This window comes from Ambystoma mexicanum, chromosome 2p (genome assembly GCF_040938575.1).
Source record: "Ambystoma mexicanum isolate Mex_15411 chromosome 2p, UKY_AmexF1_1, whole genome shotgun sequence".
Classification (NCBI taxonomy): Eukaryota; Metazoa; Chordata; class Amphibia; order Caudata; family Ambystomatidae; genus Ambystoma; species Ambystoma mexicanum.
This window is the reverse complement of record NC_090923.1, coordinates 1421599733-1421617993: the sequence shown is the minus strand read 5'-3', so window position 1 is coordinate 1421617993 and position 18261 is coordinate 1421599733. Positions and strand designations below refer to the sequence as shown.

The following is an 18261-nucleotide window of genomic DNA, read 5'->3' as shown; positions in this document are numbered from 1 at the left end:
TTACAGAAAAGACACATTGAGATGGGTGGGATAAACTGAGAGAGAAAGGGTTAAAAGGAGGACAGAGGCTGCCAAGGAGTGGAAAGAGGTAAATTGAGAGAGAGAGAATGAGAAGCAGGGAGGTGAGAGTGTACGACAATTGTGGTAAGAAATGTGTACATGAAGGGGAGAGGTTGAAATGGAGGCGGTAGAATGAGAAAATGAAAGGTGGATGTGACAAGATGAGAGAGGTCAGTTCCCCACTTGCAAAGGGTATTGGTACATTCCCAAATGCTGTCCCTGAAAAGGCAATACCGTTGCACCCTTAATTACGGCTGAAATTTACCCAGAATTGTAGCATGTTGGTTTGTAAAGATGTTTTAAAGTCTTCCCCATAAATAAAAACCCTTACTTCTTCCTGGGCCCACAGAATTTTGGGTCTGGCTCTACAACTTGTAAGTTGACCTCCTCCCTCCTCCGCACCACAAATGTACAAGGACGCTTCGAGGAGAATGCAAAGTGAGTTATGAGGGAATGAGGGTGCTGGAAAAGAAAAATAGAAAGAAATCATGGAAAGAATGAGAGAAAAGACTGAGAGAAACAAAAGAAAAAAAAAGAGGAAGAGTGTGACAGGAAAAAACAAAAAAGAAACCAAAAAGAAAGGTAAAGCTAGAAAGGGAAAGAGAAAGACTAAAATAAAGAAGTAACATGAAAAAGAGCAGAAAAATGAACTCCAAAAAGCAGACATCAGACAAAGCTGTTGAGTCATGGCGTAAAGAAAATATCAACAGTCAGGTGGATAAGGTGGTAAACTCTATGATAAGACAAGAAATGGGGGATGGGGGCAGTGAAAAACATTGAATGACTTTGTGACAAATTGGGGGGAAAACGGAGGTTGGGGCAGTGAGAAGCACAGCCAGAAAAATGCAATATGGAGCAGCATAACCTAGGAGAGTGTTCATTATTTAGGGAGCATTACGAGATGATGAACATGGATTCCTGTTTGTAATATTGTTTCTAATTATTACTTTTAAGTAAACGGAAGTGGAACTGTGTCAGCGAGGGGTTGCATGCAAGGGTTTGCGTATGGGGCAGGTTTTTGGGGCGGGGTGTACTATTGTGTTTTGCTCTTGGCAGATGTCTCGAATCTGGTGAGCTCCTGTATCTGCTCACAGAAGGAGTACATACAGCCTACACCAGGCGCGCAACGTCATTGAGCTAATCGGACTCCACCCCCCCTGCCCTCCAGTGTTGCCAACTTGGCGACTTTCTCGCTATATTTAGCGAGAAATCACGGCCCCCTAGCGGTTTTGTGCTTAAACAGTGGCTAGCGAGAAATGTAGCTACTTTTCTATTGATTTGGAGACTTACACTTTTTCTATTGGCTTTGAGACGTCATTTACGCAAGTTTCCAAACCAATAAAAAAGTGTAAGTCTCCATACCAATAGAAGTAACGTTACATGTGTTTATATTTATTATGTGGCAGAAACATAAAGCATATCTTTTCAGATTCTACAAGTTGGTGCAACATTTAGAGATGTTAATGGATATTGTGTGATAACATTTTAATTGTACACGTTTTTATCTTTTTCGGGCAATTCATAAAGAAGCAAAATATAGTTATTACAATTTCTGATAGGTATTTACTTCTGGCTATGACACAGTGACATGCAGGCTGTACTGCATTTATGCATTATGTTATGTACTGCCATCTGTAGGTCATCAGACCACGCCACATGTACAATTAGGCAGCTAGCTGGCTGAAAGATTTAATGAGAGGCTATAACAACTGTGCCCTCGGCAATCACCCATCCTGCACATGGCCAATTATGCAAATTAGGCAATGACATCATTTAGCAACTTCTAGCTACTTTTAGGACAGCCAATAGCTACTTTCCTTACTGTGGTGTTGGCAACAGTGCTGCTCCCGAAATGTGAGGTGAGGGGCAGGGCTTCGAGCAAAGCCGTTTGTCCTTGGACCCACAGTGGCCACGAAGCCATGAAGGTAGAGGTCCAAGGCTATAAGCAGTGCGTAAACAGGCAGGGCAACTTCAGGCACCAATAAGGCGCCCGCAGCAAGGGATGAACAAAAGGGGTCGTGAGCATATTTTGGCCAGCAAGAGCGGCTTCGGCCTTTCATCCCCCATCCGCCGGCGACACCCAATCAGGGCACCTGGGCATCAAAGGGGAGCCGCCACGGCATAACAATCTAGGAAGTCCCATTAGGAAGGGAAATGGGCTTGGGGGGGATTGATGGGGGGTGGGGGGGGTGACGGTGGCCAGTCTGGGGCTTGTCCCAAAATTCAATACCCAGAGACCAAACGACCTGGCCTCAGGCGTTTCTGGGAAAAAGGCAGCAAACTGCCATGGTAGATAGCATTCTTTGCTGTGCCCCCGACGGTGGGAAGCTGCGCAGAGCTGAAGCGCTTTTAAACCACCCTCCTCAACTGTCCTTTACAGCCAAAAACAAAATGAACACTGTCAATTTACGAGAACCCGGGGTCTGGTCCCTTGAAGTGCTTTGTTGAAACCTTGGCTACGTAAAGCATTTCATTGTTAGCAGCTGCATTCAGATGAATACATTTTTAGGCAATTGACATCGCAATGTGGGGTTAGTATTTGCATGACACGGGAGTGATTGGAAGGGTAGAGAGGGGACATGAGACCGCTCATTCTCAAAGAAGTCCTTAAGTGGGTGCTTTCAGACTAGAAGAAGAGAGTTAACTGCTTGTAACACTGATGCTGCACTAAAATAGTCTCATAAGAATGCGTAAAGACGTTAGATGCCCCCCACACTAATAAGTTTACCCCTCCACCACAGCCACCGACGTTAGCGCCTCTCTAAACATTTGAAGGGTTAGCCCTCGGCTAAGTTTTATCCTAGGTGCCCCCCTGGATGTACGCATTAACATTCTGTTATGCAGAGAGGTGAGGGAAGCCTTTCCTGAAACTGGCAGTTTTAAAGTTTTACTGTGTTTGTGCATAAAAATGTACTTCAACAAACACAGTAAAACTTTAAAGCTGCTACTTTCAAGAAAGGCTTCCATCACCTCTCTGGATATTGCGCTTTAAAATTGACTTTTTTAATAGTTGGTCCCCACCCCAGACCTTGGGGGTAGAACAGTGCGGGCAGAGCCTTCAAGTTTGCCACGCCCATTTTCTGAAGTGCCCCTCCCATCACTAGTTAGCCCCCCCACGCCGAAATGTAGGTGTCGTTGCGCCCCTGGACTACACATGGTAGCTGTGGTCAGTGACAGACAGGGGCCACACCTTCACACAGTGCGACATTAAACTATTATCTCACTATCTCTGTAAGGCAAACTACACAGCAAATCGAGTCTTCATTCTTTCAGCATCCTTAACATTCACCTCATTTCTCTCAATCACAAACCTGGCGCAGTTGCGAAAATGTCCCAAAGTTACTCAGCTGTTCCCTCTGCACTTCACACAGTCGTCACAGGATATGCGCAGTAGTACCCGCGTCGCATCTTACCTGCCCTGGAATGGCTGCTCTTCGTCGCAGCTCCTGGACCCAGTACCCTGTAGCTGCTCGGACCCCGCTTATAAACCCTCTTGACGAGCTATCAGTGTTTGCTAACCGAGGATGACCCGGATATAAAACCTCGCCCACACTCCCTGTGGGTCGAATGTCAATGTATTGGACGGCCGGCCCATTTTCTTTACCTTAGGTTAATCTTGTGGCAGCTGCTGGTGCCTTCCCAAAAGATAAACAACTGCTGCCAAGTGCAGTCACCTGATCCTGGCCCTGAAACGCGTTTATTGAGGCCAACTTTATTACAAGTAATGGCCTCAAAACGGACGGGATGTTGATTCTGGGGCGTTACTCGAAGATGGCACATTCCCCAAGGTCTTTTCTTCCTACTGTGCCACACAAACACACCCTCCCTCAGGTAAGACACACCTGGGCAAATTCACACTTGGAATGGGGACGATTTTCACCACCGGTTATCTTGCTTGGGTTTGGTTAGTTTCTAATTATTTTATTGCGGATTAAAAATGAGCCATAAAACGTAAACCCACATGACATTCAGTGAACATATAATTATTAATTTAAAAGCGTTTAATTGCTCATAAATAAACATAAAATACAGAAGCAAGCTGAGCACATGCCCCCCAGAAAGAGTGATGAAGGGATATCACTTCAAAAATAAACCCCAACTCATTGGCCCTGCACTAATTTACGTGGTACGCCACATGACCCAGGAGGAAGCAGAGGAATTGACCATCTTCCTTGGCACTCATAAAACTGTCCCTGCAAACGCCCATTGGCTTCCTGACTGCACCTGTGATCCTGCAGGACCGTACAGGATCGTCCAGAATGATGCCGCGTCATGCCCCACAGCGTCTCCCAGACGGAGGCATTGAAGATAGCCACACGCTATCCCAAAAGTGCTATCCCGAGGAAGGAAGTCCTAGGCTTGTCCATCGGTTCAGGCTTCTGAGAAAAACCTATTCCAGACACCCACATTGGCCTCTCTCCAGCGTCTAACAAGAGTACTGCAGGATTGGCCAGTCTGAGGCCATGTGATCACCCCTCACTCCTATAACGTATCGAGGGATAGGGCAGTCCAGCCCGGGTGGTCAACAGGGGGCAGATGGCTGCCCAGGTTGGGGCACTGCCCCTCTGTTATATACAAGAGTATGGGGTGATAGCGTGACCTCAAACTGGCCAATCCAGTAGCCTACATGGATCAATGGTGCTGCAAAGGGGAACACGCTTTTTCATGGAGGGTAAAACAGATGGTATGGGGTCACCTGTCAGCAGAGGCGTTGCTAGGGAGGGGCTTAGGGGGCTATAGCCCCGGGTATTTTAGTTTTAGCCCCGGATAGAAGCTCAGGGGCTACAACCAAAAGGCTAGCTAGCCCTGGGTGCCGACAGTCCCGACATTAGCGTAGCCCCGATTCTTCGCCAGACCTAGCAACACCCCTGCCTGTCAGCCTATTTGCCTACTTGTCTTCCACTCCACTCAGCCCTGCATGCTGTCCCTTCTGAGAGAGGTAACCCTGGAACGACTCACCATGAGACTAAACCTTCTGCACTCTTTGACTATTACACTGCTATTAAAGGGAGCTTAGAATTACAATGTTAATAACCGTAGAAACGGTTAGAGTTTATTTATTCATTTATTGGATATTTGTAAGGCGTCTATGCAACAAATGGTGTTTCAGGGCGCCACAAGACAAAAAAGGGTGGGGGAGGGGGGCAAGAAGAGAAAACGATATAATAACGGTCCTACTAGGCCTTGTGGCATTCGGAACGTGCAAGTGCAGAACAAGAAGTGCGAGGTGGGGGGGGTCTGCGCAAAACAAGTGCAACGGTGGGATGGGAAAAGGGTGAAGAGGCGAGGTGCAGGTGCTACGGGGAGGCCAGCAGGCAAGTGCCAGGGAATGCAGGTAAGTGCAGGGAAGGGGGGACTGGGCAGACGGGGGAGCTGGAGCCTTGTTGTACTCAGAGGGAACCAGGCGGCCAGTCAGTGAGACAGAAGAAGGTGTTTGCAGGGGAGGGGGAGAGTGAAGGAGGGGGAGAAGAGGAGGGTCTTGAAGAGCTTCCCGGATCCGGAACATAAGGAGATCCAGTTCAAGCGTGAGAGGGGCAGGGAGACCATTCCAGAGGGAGGCTCCTGCGGAGGAGAGACATCTTCCTCTCACTCTTTGCTTAGAGAAGCGTCTGATACGCAGAGAGTTGGAGCTAGCAGACCAAAGAGAGTTGGATGTACCTCATCATCTGTAAAATCATGGATATCCCGAAACAAACCATATAGCCATACGATAATCCATCCAAAGAAGTGTTGATTCACTTGTATCTGTTCAACTGAAGGCTGAAAGGTTTTGAACCGCTCATAACCACTAGTATTGGTCTGGCATTGCTCCAGATTTTTCAACCTGCCACGTCATCATAAAAAGGGAAATGCAACATGCCAATCAGGCTTGGTCCCACCCTGAAAATGCCACTCCAGCCTAAAGTTCTAGGCCTCATTCCTTCTGCACTAGACCACAAGCAACCACAGACATGTTCCAGGCTCATTGGCCATCGTCAGGTAGGTGTACCTTACGCCTCTAGCCACAGCAGGCTTGGGACCCATATCTGGGCATACCTGTCCCACTTGGCTGACATTATCAAAACTGCAGGATGATGGTTGCGAGGTTTTGAATCAATTACAACTGCTGGTATTGATCTGGTCAACTCACACGGCCATTGCTTTTCATCCTGCCACGCCATTGCAGTTGGGAAAAGACGGGGGTGAAAAACGATGGTTTGGATGGTGGCCCAGTGTAATTGCCAGTGGTTGAGATTAATTCATAGCCTTCTAACCATCGACCTTCAATTTTGCATGTGTAACCTGAAGTGGGACGGTTATGCCCATACTTGAGTCCCAAGCCTGCTGTGCCTAGAGACCCAAGCTACACTTCACAGATGACACTCAATGACAGTGAAACAGTCTGGGGCTCCTTATGGTCTCATGCAGAAGGGATGTGACCTTGCAGTTGTGCCTAAACTGCCCCGTTTGGGTGCGACCAAGCCTATTTTGCAAATGGTCTTTTTCATTTCAAAATGACACGGCATACTGAAAATCTATGTTCTAGAGGTTTTCCCTTAGGAATTGCTAGAGGTTACACTTAGCTCACAATCTTCCAACCTTATGATATGATATGATAGGTGGTCAGTCAAAATGTCAAAAATAAAATGTAGAATGACAATAATGTCGAAAAAAAATGTAGAATTTCCTATTTTTTAATTATATATTTATTTTGGGGTCCGGGAATAAAAAAAATATGGGTAAAACAAAAAAAAGAACAAAAAAAAGGGGTTTGGGGTGGGAACCCCCCATTTCGAATAAAAAACATCATAAAATAAAATTTTACATTTTTTTTTCTACATTTATTTTTCGACATTTTGACTTTCTACATTTTGACTATAAACCGATATGATATTTTATTTGTATCGCGCTCGTACACAAGTGATTCAGAGCGCGACTAGTCAAGGGAGGGGAACAGAGGAGAACACAACACAACAACGATCTTACGAGGCCCAGTGACATTGAAAACGCGCAAGTGCATGGGAAAGGGAAAAGGGAAAAAGTGCATGGAAGGGGGAGAGTGGAAAGTCCGGAGCAGAGGAGAGCAGAGAAATAATAATAAAAATAAATAGAAAATGGAGACAATAAACAGTGGTAGTGCAGCCAGCAAGTGCTGTGTTTAAGGCAGGACACTGGGTAAGTCTGATAAGTGCAGAAAAAGAAGAAAAATGGGGTCGGGGGCTGTATGGGTACAGATACAGTCCCCAGTGCAAGGGGTGGCCAGGAGGCAGTGCAGGAGGGTGGCAGGGTGAGCAGGTACCTGGGCCCAGGGGACAGAGGGTGGCCAGGTGCACAGTGCCAAGAGAGAGCAGAATAGCAGGGCAGAGGGGGAGCAAAGGCAGTAGAAAAGAGGAAGGTCTTGAGGTGCTTCCGGAACCGGAGATGGTTCTCCTCAAGTTTTAGAGTGGCAGGGAGGCTGTTCCAGAGGGAGGCCCCAGCCGAAGATAGAGATCTACCCCCAGCTCCTTTCTTTGAACAACGATTGACCCGGAGGGAGTTAGAGGTAGAGGAGCGAAGAGCTCGAGAGGGTAGGTATTTGCAGAGGGATAGCTGAGGGTATTTTGGACACAGGCCCCAGAAAACCTTGTGGACAATGCAGAGGGTTTTGAATAATTTAATCCTTGCATCCACTGGGAGCCAATGGAGAGATTTCAGAGCTGGAGAGATACGATCCCAGGGCTTGAGGTCAAGGACAAGTCTTGCAGTCCTGTTCCGGATAAGTTGCAGAGGGCGGAGAGTAGAGGCAGGTAGATTTAGAAAGAGGCTGTTACAATAGTCCAACCTAGAGAGAACCAGAGCTTGGGAGACAGTGAGCTTCTGAGGGAAGGAGAGGAAAGGCAGAGTACCACTGAGGAGGTGCAGTAGGAAGTTTGACTTTTTAGAGACCTCAGAGATATGGGTGGCGAAGAAAAGTGTGGAGTCAAAGATGACCCCGAGGTTCTTAGCCTCGCAGGTAGGGGTAGGAGGAGGGCAAGGGAGGCCGGCCAAAGAGTGAGGGAAAAGGATGGAGATGGTGTGCCGATGAGGAGGATCTCAGTCTTGCTGGCATTCAGACAAAGATCATTGGCGGCACACCAATCTTGAATGGCAGTTAAGCAGTCAGAGATGAGAAAGAGTGAGGAGGTGGCGGAGGACAGCCGGAAAATGAGTTGAGTGTCATCACCGTAGCACTGGAAATTTGAGCAGAAAATGGCAATGCAGTGGGCGAGAGTTGCCAGGTATGGGTTGAAGAGCCAGGGTGAGAGGTTAGACCCCTGGGGAACACCACAGGTAGGGAAGAAGATAGAGGATAGGAAGGACCCCAGATGGATCTGGGAGGGTCGATCAGAGATGAAAGAGGTCAGCCAGGCCAGAGCCTGATCAGTGATACCCAGGTTATCACACAGACGGTTGAGCAGGATGGTGTGGTTTACCATGTCAAAGGCAGAAGAGAGATCAAGAAGGATGAGGACAGAAGGAATGTTAGAGTCCAGGTTGGAGAGCAGATCTTCACGGAATTTCAGGAGAGCAGTTTCCGTGCTTCTGGCCGCTCTGAAGACAGACTGGTGGTCATGGAGACAGCCAACAGAATCTGAAAGAAGGTTAAGGGGAGAGATGGCCAGCTTTTCCAGGAGTCTGCCCAGAAAGGGGGTAATGGAAATTGGGTGATAGTTAGCCGGACAGGAAGGATCAGCTGTGGGTTTCTTGAGAAGAGGATGCTCAAGGGAGGGCTTCAGAGGGGAGGGGAAGTATCCTGAGGCAAAGGAGTGGTTGCAAAAATCGGCAAGGGCCGGAGCAAGGGTGTCAATGTTGTCCTTGATACTTTTAGAGGAACAGGGATGAACCTGTTTTGACGAGGCTTTCACAGATCGAACTTGTCTAGCGACCTCGTCAGGGGAGAAAATAGGAAACGAAGAGAAGGACGGTGGGGGGAGTTATTAAAGGGGGGTCTGCAAGCACAGACTGAGAGGGAATAGGAGGTGCAGGGGAGGAGAGGGTGGACAGGATGTCCTGGGTTTTTCAGATAAAGTGCGAGGCAAGGGCATTGCAGAGAGCCTGGGAGTCAAGAGGAGAGGTGGAGACTGCCGCAGGGTTGGCAAGCTCCTTGCACATTTTAAAAAGTTCGGCCGAGTTGTTAGATGCCGCAGAGACACAGGCTTGAATGTGGGCTCTCTTCTTAGTGCGGACAGAGAGTCGGTATTGCCTTTGGAGCAGGCGACAGGTCAGTTTGTCAGAGGATGAGCAAGAAGCCCTCCATTTCCTCTCAGCCGCCCTACACTTACGTTTAAGTGTAGCTAGGTCGGAGTCATACCAGGAATTGCATTTGGCTTTGGACTTCAAGCGGATCCTCATGACAGGGGCAAGAGCATCAAGAGTATCTGAGATAAAAGAGCAGAGAAGGGACAGGGTTGTGTCGGGGTGAGAGTCAGCCAGAGGAGGAGGAGGGGGAGAAAAGGTGGCAGTGAAAGCCTCAGCTGACACATGCTTCATAGTTTGGATGTCCGAGAAAGTAAGTGGCAGTGTTGAAGTGGGGTTGGCTTGGGAGGAAGAGAGTGAGAGATGGGAGGAGAGAAGGCAGTGGTCACTCCAGGAGAGAGGAGTGGTCAGAGGGATAGAGAGGGGAGGACAGGGAGGATCAAGACATCAAGTGTGTGTCCTGCAGAGTGCGTCGGGCCACCAGAGGGGAGGACATAGAGGGAGAGGGAATCGCAGAGGTCGTGAAAGAGCAGAGATGAGGGACAGGGAGAATCGAGGTGGACGTTGAGGTCACCAAGGAGGAGGAGTTGAGTGGTTGAGGCCAGGAGGGAGAAGGAGAGGTCAGCCCACTCAGAGAGAAAAGAGGTGATTTGCCCGAGGGGGCAGTAGAGAGTAGCAACAGTACAAGAGTGGCTGGGAGAGATTGTGAGCCTGCAGACAAGGCATACAAAAGAGGAGTAAATCTGAATGGGAATGATAGTGGAAGGAATCCACTCAGGAAAGATCAGGGCTATGCCCCCTCCAGGTCGAGAGCATCTGGGTGCAGAGAGGATCTTGTAGCCCTCAGGGAGTAGAGTGTCAAAGCTCGTGACAGAGCTGGCCGTGAACCATGTCTCCGTAAGACTGAGGGCATCAAGGTCCAGTTCTTCAAGGAGGTGGTGGATGTCAGAAAAGTGTTTGACAGCAGAGCGAGAGTTGAGAGTGGCAAGATGAAGAAGGTTGCTGGCCTTAAAGATCTTCCGGGGAGGGGTACAAATCAAAGGTACGCCCTGCGGAGTTGTGGAGGTAGCCTGAACAGTGGCAGAGGAGGATGAAAAAGTGGGCAAGGTTGCCAAGGAGTGAGAGGAGGGGACAGCTGGAGATGAGAGGAAGTTGATGAGGCAAGAGAAAAGCCTATCGAAGAGGAGGAGATTGGCCTGAGGTCCTTGGACTATGACAGTGCCATTTAGGTAGACATTAAGGATGAATCTGGAGGAGTCGGAAGAAGCCATGAGGACATCCCAGCGAGTGCTGCCATTAATGGGAGAGGAGGAGACAGGACAAAGCACATAGATCATATGGGTTGGTCCATAGATCCGGTGAAGGAACAGCAAAGAGGATGTCGATGAGGGTCTGTCTGGAAGAGGCGCTGGTATAGGTATTAGCGATAGGGAGACCAGGGTTGGAGGCCAATATATCCTTTTTGAATTTCATTTTTACAGACTTAGTGAGAAAGGAAGGATAGTTGATAGAGAAGCAGTTGGAATAGAGGGGAGAAACAGAAAGCGCCATGAGTGGAAAAGAGAGGAGGCAGAGGGAGGAGTGAGCAAGTAAAGCAGTATTTAAGAGTCACTGGGTTAGCACGTTACAATCAATGGCCAAAGATTAGATGCAAAAATACAGCGAAGTTAACTTTCAAGTAAATGCAAAAATACACCCAATGTGACTTTCAACTAAATGCAAAAATACACCCAAGTGTGACTTTCAAGTAAATGCAAAAATACACCCAAGTTTGACTTACAAGGTAAATGGGAGACCAGTAGTTAAGGAATGTAGAGTGGTAGTCAGATGGTAGAGGTAAGTATATATAAAGCTTCAAATGAGGACATAACAGGGAGAGTTGAGAGTACCCTCCAAGAAGGAAGTACAGGTAAATCAAGAAGGAGGGAACTAACCCAAACAGAATATGGTAAGAGAGTCATGGTAGTCCAACAGTCCAGAGGTTGCAGCCTCAGTGAGGGTTCAGTTTTGTAATAGTCTTATATCTATCTGCAGCATGTGCCACCGTGGTCCACGAGGATCTTCATCGCAGATTCAATGGTAACATGAGTATTAGGGTAGAAGGCTTTGCAATTGATGGAGCCCGTTTTTGAAAATAGGATTTCACCACTCCAACTAGGAAAGTACATGTGTAAAGCTAGCCCGATGCAATTCAGATTACTTCAAAATTCCCCCTTATCCAATTGGATTTTGAATGCATGCCTGCATTCAGTTGCACCAATTATGAAGACAATACCAATTCATCCGATTATTTCCAGATGATTTTAACTCATGTTCAAAACATACGCTAACGAAGCAGGGAGCACTAAATTAGCTGAATGCTTTAGCACAATATGAGCATATGGCCCTATGGATATTGTGCATGCAATGGATAGGGATGCAGAATAACTCTGACACCAAATAATCGAACCAACTCAGGAAGATGGCAAAGGTTGCTGTTTTATTAACAATTTTCTAAAACAGGGAGTTACAACAGACATCAACGGACGTTCGCTCAAGCTCTCATCGCATTTCCACAAAAAACAGCCTTATATTAAAGTAATACATCCGATGTGACGTCATACTATGTGGCAAATGAGAAAAACCTACGAGGGATTGTGATACGTTCAAGGGAAACATCTAAGCATACTTTCTATAAAGGGTGGGATTGTGATTGGGTATCTACTGTCAGGTGGACAACTTGTGCCTACCTCTAAAACTTGTCATCTTCAACACTATTAAGTACACAGGATATCATTTGCTTTCAAACGATAAGGCCCTTCATTATACAGCCCTCTATAATTGGTTGGCACACTCGTGCCATGTCTGAAACATTCCGTTCACTTAGCAGCACGTAAGCTCAGACCCAGGTGCCAGGGGGTGGACTTGACTTTACCTCCCCACCCAATTAGCCCAACATCTCTCATCACCCATGCCTTCTGCCATGCAGATTGTCTTTGAACTTGGCCTTGTAAAGTATTCTTGTCTCTGGGAATATATGGGAGTGCAAGCACGCATTATCATTGGTCTAGGTCTCTACACTCAACTCTATTTCCATCCTTGGCTCACCTGACAGCAGACCACGATTTGGTCCATTTTCCAGCATTTAAATGTCTTAAATGAATAAAACTTGGCACACCTGGTGTTCTTTCTTTGCACCCTAACAAGGGTTGATTCAGCTTCACGTGAATCATGCCTTCAAGAATAGATAACCAGTCTTGGCTGCTTCAGCTTTGGTGCCAGGCCAGACAGCCTCGCCATTTGTTTCCACAATTTCAGCTAATTCCTGCTGCAACACAGTTCTCAGCCTTTCCTCTCTATGGACCCTGGGTTACTAAATTTATGACACTGATGTCCAGTTTCTATACAATGGTGGCTTCGCCTGCAGTCTATTCACTACATATAGCCAGCTTCTAAGGTTACTTAATCTACTTTTGTTACTGCATCTGTATAGTTATTAAACAGCTTGCATTTTCTGCAGTGCTTCGCACACATGCAATCTTCTCTTTGCATATGAAAGTTTACTTGATTCTTAACTTTGTCATACGTTTCTATAAAATCCATGCATTCTCTTCAGTCAGTATTCTCAGGGCGTCACTCTCGTCTCTTGTGACATCACTGGCTTCTCTTTCACTCTTTTTCATATTCCTTCAGGGAGTTCCTCCCTCAGATTGTCATCTCCTCGGGGATACATTTGAAAGGGCTTTCTCAGAGGGTACCTTCTTTCGAATACTCGCCATGGTATGGTCACAACTGCTGGTGGCAAATATGGCATGATCTCAGGCTTCCAAAATATAGGCGGTAGGGGGGTGGGATTTCCTGCAAACGCATGCAGCTGCTCCTCTACTTTCCCACCTCTGGTGGATTCATTGACCACCTCTTCAACAATGGTCTCCACATGTTGGTATTTTCTCTTGAAGAAATGCGTCTTTGGAGTCCAAATCTTCATAACCCTCCTCAGGGTGCCGGCTGATTCAACATGTTCATCTACACTACAGGTAATGTAGTTGCACTGTCCATTCGGATTACAATAGACCCATCATCCCACGTACTTCTTATAATTCTTTGGATACAGAAACTTTGTTCCTTCAGGTGCTACGATTCTGGCCTTTATGTATTTTCTGACATCTTCATCAGTCAATTCCTTGGGTCCAAACCCAGATTCAACATCAATCATGATCTTTCATTACTACTGTTTTCTTGCATTGGGAAATTATTATCCTGATCACACAGAATTCAAACATCACCATCACTAAAATTGCTGCAAGAAACTTGAAGATGTTTGCCATTCACTGCGGAATCCATGAGAATGTGGACGCAAACCAACTGTCATCTATAATGTCCTCTGTCTCGTCTTCCATCTTGTTATGCAGGTTTGTTAGCAACGTTATGGCCTCTGTCAAGGTCCCATTCTCATCATCGTGGGAAGGTGTGAATGTGCAGCATGATGGCCCGAATTTGGTGCAAACTCCTCCTTCCATCGCTGTGATCATGTCAAGGACATATCTGTTCTGCAGGGTCACCAGTCGTACGGCCCTCAGCTCTTCCTTGATAGCATTGAATCCCTTTATAGTGGTGTTGATTGTCTGCAGAAACTCTCATCTGGTAATTTGCTACCACTTGTCATTGGCCATCGTCTGGATCCCAGGCATGAATATAGTTGTAAATATTGAAGCAGTCTTGCTGAACAACCTGTGCTCATAAGAAATTGAGTCATATGCTCGGCTTGGCTGAGAAGCAATTCCCTCTTCTGGTTCACTTGAGAAATTCAAGCAATCTCCTTCTTCTTCTCAAATGGGCATCTACTTTTGGAAATTCTCCAATGTTCAGGTCACTCTGAGGAATCACTAATGCTGGAACATAGATGAGCACCAAGGAGCATGTTCCTCCCCAATCCTTGGGCAGTTTCATGTAGGCCCTAGGCCCACAAGCCCAATATCGATCCATCAGAACGATGGTCCCTGCTCCCATCCTAGAAATGTCAACTGTAGTTTTGCAACCTTTATTATTGCCCACATGCTCCTTCCTTTTCTTTGGAAGCACAATGTCGAATTTGCCAATGGGATCACAACCATTGGACCTGATTCATCTTCTACCCATGTCAGAAGTTTGGCATGTTTGGCTCATGACTTCAAACATCAATTGTTCACTCTCTGCACCTCTTGCACATATTGTGGCTTGAGTAGAATAGCTGCACAGGATACCAGTCCCCCTTCCTATCCCTTTTTGGCTTCACTCGTTCATAGATTAAGACTTGAGCTCGTTCCCAACATCCAGGCAATCCAGCTACTTCTGTTATATCAGGACAATCCATTCTCTTCATGTCTTTAATGACTACCTTGTCCTGTCCTGCTGCTGGATACACAAGCAGCTCTCCCATCCAGGCTCCTTTTCCATCTGTGCAGTCTTGATATAATCACCCTGGAATGGGAGCAACAACTTTGATCTCCATCGTAGAGTGGCCCAACTTCCCTGAAATTGTCCTGTGGTCATACATGCTGCAAGATGAATAAGGCACCTGGCATCGTGTTCTGGGACTTCTCTGGAGATGAAAGTTCGTACTGTATTCATGGCATGGTACTGTATTCAGCTGGTAAGATAGCTCAGCGGGTTGAGCGCTCGCTGCTGCGATCTGAGCGTGATCTTCAGGTCGCAGGTTTCGAATCCCGGCAAGGCCAACTCAGCCTTTCATCCTTCAAGGTTGTTAAATGAGTACCAATTTCAGTTGGGTGATATTGTATGTAAATATGTGCTCTGTAAAGCGCTTTGGATAAAGAAGCTATATAAATAACACATCATTATATTTATTATCATGGCATAGGAGATGAGAGCGCAGATGAAGCAACTCTCAGATGATTTTTCTCCTACTTCCCTCATGTGCTTTTACCACATGTTAGTGTGCTGCATTATCTAGGTAGCTATTTATCCCCTCTTCATCTAGGTAGGTATTTATCCCCTCATTATCTTCCTCTGCATCTCTCATGTGTCTTTTAGAAGCCTTGTACCATTCATGAAGTATATCAAAGGAAGTTCCCATAGTAGGACGATCTGTAGGGACCACTACCTCAGCGGAAGTACTAACATGATAGAGACTGTGAAAAATGAGGAACAGAAAGACAACAAGTGTAATCATACAGGCATATATTATGTACAAAAACAAAGGCATCCACTTTTCGTGCCATCCTGGCAATTGTTGCACTTGTTCATTCTCTAGAACTGTGTCGGCTTCTATATTTCTCATTTGCAATATAATCATCACATTTCTTTTACTGTAAAATGTGCTCAATAATTGCGATGAGAAGCCTTCTTATCATTGGGCCATTTTTAGGATCCTGGAAAAAAGTGTGAATATCAACGTCTCTTCTGACAAGAGCAGGATAAGTTTGAAGTATAAACACAAAGACAGCAAGTACAAGTCAACATCACTGTAGATAAGTACCATATGTGTAACTGCTTGGAACAGGTACGCACCACAAAATGAATCTGGATACTGATCTTGTTTCCAATTTCTGATCAAAAACTGCCATTTAGGCATAACTTTGATGCTTCACTGTGTTTCTAAAATGTAATTTTCAAAAAATTCCTGAGATTCTCGGCAAGTCTTTGCACTCCTGCTAAAATATCTATAAGGACTTTCTTTTGAATCACAGTTCAAATGCAAAGTCTGCATTATCAGCTGGTCGCTTTATCGTCCTTCTTCTTCGTCATCGATCGAGTCTGCACATGCTGAAATGCTCCTTCTTCCCTTGCTTCTGGATCAGCAAAAGTGGGATGGCAGGTCTCACCTTTGTAGGCTTTTACATCCCCTAAGGGAAGCCAAGCTCATCTTCCTTGGCCCTTCACAGCTGAAGCGGTTATATTCTCAACGCAAAAGGGACCATTAACATGTGGCTCATGCCACTTTTTAGCAAAATTCTTGATTAGGACTAGGTGCCAATAGAAGTTGATCTGGGTTGGTTGTTGAATTGTCTTCTTCTGTGTTCTGATACCGACCCCCATGGTGCTTGATTTGATCTAAAATGAGAGAGATGCAGGAGGTCATACATGTCAAATAGTCAAATAGTCGTGCAATTCATCCCCTAAAGTTTTAGCTACATTCTGGGCATCACTTCTACTCCTAGATGAAGATGTTAGAGGCATTCTCATACGTCACGCTGTCACTAATTTGTGAGGGGTGAGGTGATAGTCTGATCCTGGCTGATTCTGAAGGGCATATAAAGCTAGGGGTAGGCAATATAGCCATCCCTTGTTCAAAGTTCATTTAATCATGGAAATCCTTTCTTAAAGGAGGCTATTGAGTCTTTCACATATCCTGTTCGCTTGTGGGTGATGAGCGGAAGAAAACGTATGCTTTATATTCAATAGAAGCTCTATTTGTTCAAATAGCTCATTAACAAAATGTGGTCCATTTTCGGATATCAGCACTTCACACACACCCCATCTTGAGAAGACTTCATGCACTAAAAAGTTTGCAGCGCAAGTGGCATCAGGGTGTGTACATGGACCTGCCTCGACCCATCTAGAGAAAAGACACACCACCACTAATAGATACCTATATCCATTACATACTTGCAGCATATCCACATAGTCGATATGTAAATGTTGAAACTCACCATTTGGTCGTGGTATTACCCCTCTAATTGTTCTCAGTGTATGTTCAGCAGTAAACCTTTGACACACGATGCAGTTTACCATAAATAGTGCAACGTGCTCCAACAAATTTGGAATGAACCTGTCTTCCGAAATTGTAGCAGCAAGACTCTCCCTAGTTACATGCGCAGGGTAATGCAGCTGTTCAAGTGCTATTGTTAATAATGCTACTGGCATCCCCAGCTTTCCAGTGCTGTCCGGTCTCCATAATGCTTCTGTGGGGGATAAAGAACACCCCCTTCGTTTGCACAATTCCTGCTCTTGCTGCGGTGCACTCCCTTGAATCTCCATTAGTTGGGTTATCATGCATTTATTAAACCCTTCTTGCACTAACATGGTTGTAACTACTTTTTCTTTAATATTCTCAGTATCAAAATATCTGGGGAATATGCAACCCTTTTGGCTTCTATATCTGCAGCTTCGTACCTGCAAGAGATAAAATCTATTTGCCTAGTGTGCGCTGCGCATTTAAAGACCTCTATGGCCACTGGGAGTCGTGGTGCATGAATAAGGCTGTCCAATAAGGATGCGTGCTGCATTGGAGTACCATCTGCACAGAGGTAGCCCCTCCTTTTCCAATGTACTAATCCTGCGTGTACGGTTGACATCACGAAGGCAGAGTCACTGTACACCGTCGCTTCCTGCCCTTTGTGTTTCTCAAAGGCAACAATAAGCGCTACTAATTCTGCCGCTTGCACTGAAAAGTGAGATGCAGGGGTGTTGCTAGGGGGGGCTAAGCGGGCTATAGCCCCAGATCTTTTGGTTGTAGCCCAGGATAGAATCTCAGGAGCTACAGCCAAAAGACTAGCTATCCCCCAGTCCCAACAGTTCCGACATCAGCGCAGCCCCGGGTCTTTTACAGACCTAGCAAACTCCCCTGCTGAGACGGTAGCCTTGCACTTGCTACAACTTCAAATTCTCCATTTATTCTATGTCTCACTACTGCGGCGCCTGAATGCCTGTTAGGCAGAATCCTGTGCAGTGCCCTTAGGGACCACTACACACAATTAAGACTACAAGTGGCAATACAAGTTCACCTTTGGTACAAGCCTGTACTACACTGTTAAAGTGGTAGCAGTAGCGCAGAAGATAGACTTATCTCAAGAGCAAATGAGCAGTAGTAGAGATTATACAAAGGACTACAATTACTGTGACTCAAGCAAACACTGACTCAAGGTTTTTGGTGTAAAAAGTAAAAGTACATTTATTTAAGACCATCTGTTCGTAAAACACTTCACTTCTATTAGTTTAAAATCACACGAAAAATACACTACACACAACCAATTCACTTTGTGCAGCACAATTCAAGGTAAGTACCTTTGGATTTGACAGACCGGT

The 18261-nt window shown here is 46.0% G+C and overlaps 1 protein-coding gene across 3 annotated transcripts in view; it reads right to left on the bottom strand.

The window, feature by feature from the left end:
• The window catches only part of REG4 (regenerating family member 4), a 130010-nt gene that overhangs the window by 24857 nt on the left and 86892 nt on the right, over nucleotides 1–18261 (bottom strand). The window contains exon 1 of one of the 3 annotated variants that reach the window (XM_069645929.1): nucleotides 3474–3564. The exons of 1 other annotated variant lie outside the window; for it this stretch is intronic. The gene's annotated coding sequence lies outside the window, so the exon portion shown is untranslated. Of the gene's footprint in view, nucleotides 1–3371; nucleotides 3424–3473; nucleotides 3565–18261 lie in introns of those variants that run through there. One more of the 3 variants, XM_069645927.1, reaches the window with a different exon arrangement.